Genomic DNA, 2,555 nt, shown 5'->3' on the forward strand with positions numbered 1-2,555 from the left:
CTGGGGTTGGGGGGTGGAGGGGACGGAGCGGGCGGTTCCGTGCGGGAGCCGGGCCTTTACCCTGGCAGCTGGGTGCGTGCACACGAGGTTGTGGAGCGCGGTTCCGGGCAAGTTGAGCAGAGGCGCCTGGAGCAGAGGTGAGGGGTGATGGCCAGTGGTCCTGCCTTGCAAGGGTGTCGCCGGCAGGGCCCGAGCTGGGGCCGGGGTCGAAACTAACTCTGCGCTCACCAGGCGTCGGCATGGGAATCGAGGCAGCTGCTCAGTCTCCGTCGCCATCGGCTTTGAATGGGCACGAAACCCGCAGCCCCTTCCTCACCACCCGCCCCGTTCCTTTCCGGGGTGCACCCCGCGGCGGTTGTGAGCCCTTGAGGACGTGCTCCTGCTTCTGAGATCACCTGCTGCACTGACTAAATCGGGCTTTCACTCGGGAACGAGGGACATCCTTTGTCTTCTTTTCTCGGGGCCTTCTACCCCTAGAAACACGGAGTATTGTGATTTTTCTTGTGGGAGCTTATGTTTATGTATGTAAACCGAACTCCTTTTCACACTAAATTAAACAGGCGATTATGGGGGTAGTGTTGTTGAGCTATCCACTTATGTACGAATCAAGGAAGGGAGCTGAAGAATCCTTTAGATTAGCTCTTTTTAGGCAGGGTTCGCAGACATGTTTTAGCACAGGGGAGACAGAGCTACCTGCCAGCTGCGATGATGTTAAAGACGGGTGTTAATTTAATATGGTAATTAGAGCTCAGATGGGAAAACAAGATTCTAGTCCAGTTCACTCATTTGTGTGCTATGGTGGGGTCCATTCCTTGAAGCTCCACGTGGTTCAGTTTCCTGGTCCATAGACTGGGAATGATACCTAGATTACAAGGATATAATAAGCTACCAAGAAATACTTTTAAAAATGCTCAGGTGAAATGTAATTGCACAGTTTAGTAATGTGGCCAGGCTTATTGAAGTCATCAGCAAATGGAATGTTCTTTAGATTAAAAATTCAAATTGTTGTTGAAATTGTTATAAAGTGTATGTAGGTTAACCCTAGTCCCAAATGGCACATGTCCTTCACCCAATAACAATGTAATGAAGTAGTATAGTGGTGCCCCAGGAGCTCTTGAAATGCGTAAGACAGTTTTAAAATCAACTTTAAAATCTTCCCTCCCAGTGCCTGTTACTTGTTCCTTTCAATTGCTTGCTTCTAGCAGCAGCTCCCCCCCACCCCCCATTTGTATCCCCGTCTGCTATAGAGGCTGGCGAACCCAATTTTTGGAATTGTGTCCAAAGAATAGTCAACAGAATGAAAACCTGAAGTGATCCTAGTAAAATTGAATTCGGTGTATGGTTTTTGTTATATCACTGTGGCAATTTGCAAACCTTTTTCCTTCTGGATTTTCTGAAATGTAACCTCCAGGTAAGTCTTAACACCATCTGTTACTCGTTCTCTAGGCATTTACTGGGCTAAGGTTAGGCATATGTGGGCCTTGTAAAGGCAAGAAAGTGGCAGCAGACAATCCAAGTGTGGGACCCTGTGCAACCATGATGCCGGCCCTGTTGCCTGTTTTTGAATCCTAAATCTCTTCCTTATTGATTCTGTTATCTGGAGCAAGTTGCTATGCCTGCTTCCTGGTCTGCAAAACGAGAATAATAATACATATGCATTGTATTTTTGAGTTAACAAATAGAAAGCACTCAATAAATGTTAGCCAGTATCATTGATTTTTAAATATTGATTTTAGAGAGGAACGGAGAGAGAAAAAAACATCTATAATGAGAGAGAATCCTTGATAGGCTGCCTCCTGCATGTCCCACACTGCGGATGGAGCCCGCAACCCAGGCATGTGCCCTCCCTGGGAATGGAACAGTGGCCTCCTGGTTCATAGGTTGAAGTTCAACCACTGAGCCATACTGGCCGGGCTGAAATTGTCTTTATGTTCATCTGAATTCCCCTCTGAACTTTCTTTAAACTTCATGGTTACAACTTTATGTTAAATAACATGAACATCAAAATGTTTTTAAGTAATGTGTTGCCTTGAGGAAGTTAAATTCTTAATACTTTCTGGCATCTGAATTTAATGTACCCATTTTACTTAATTGATATTTAGCCTGTTAATCTGCATACTTAAAATACAATATTGTTACCCATCATTCAGATAAAAATAGACATGTAAGCCTCAGGGGCCCATTTATCAGGGACAAACACTAACATGCCTGCACTAAAATTAACCTATAAAAAAGCTTCATAGGCTTGCCAGATTAAATATGTCCCCAGCCCCACCTGAGACGTCTATATACTAAAAAAGTTACTCTTGTTTATCTGAAAAAAAAAAAGTTTCAAATGGACTGTAGGCTTAAATTGATAGGAATGATTGTTTTAATCATCAAAAGTTATTTCCTTCCCTTACTATTCTTAGAGCCAGGTATAGTGTTGTTTAGAATATAATATGATCTGAGTTTGTTTATTTTCTGGGTCCACTTACCTTTATATATTTTTTTAATTCTTTATGTATTCATTTCTTAATCTTTATTGTTGAAAGTATTACATATGTCTCCCTTCT

The 2,555-nt window shown here is 43.2% G+C and overlaps 1 protein-coding gene across 2 annotated transcripts in view; it reads left to right on the plus strand.

The window, feature by feature from the left end:
- The first annotated feature begins 59 nt into the window (after positions 1-59).
- Positions 60-2,555, plus strand: part of GNPNAT1 (glucosamine-phosphate N-acetyltransferase 1) — a 14,202-nt gene continuing 11,706 nt past the window's right edge. The window contains exon 1 of one of the 2 annotated variants that reach the window (XM_005867881.2): positions 60-137. The gene's annotated coding sequence lies outside the window, so the exon portion shown is untranslated. The remainder of the gene's footprint in view (positions 138-2,555) is intronic. The other variant, XM_005867880.2, reaches the window with a different exon arrangement.

This window comes from Myotis brandtii, unplaced genomic scaffold, assembly GCF_000412655.1.
Source record: "Myotis brandtii unplaced genomic scaffold, ASM41265v1 scaffold253, whole genome shotgun sequence".
Lineage (NCBI taxonomy): Eukaryota > Metazoa > Chordata > Mammalia > Chiroptera > Vespertilionidae > Myotis > Myotis brandtii.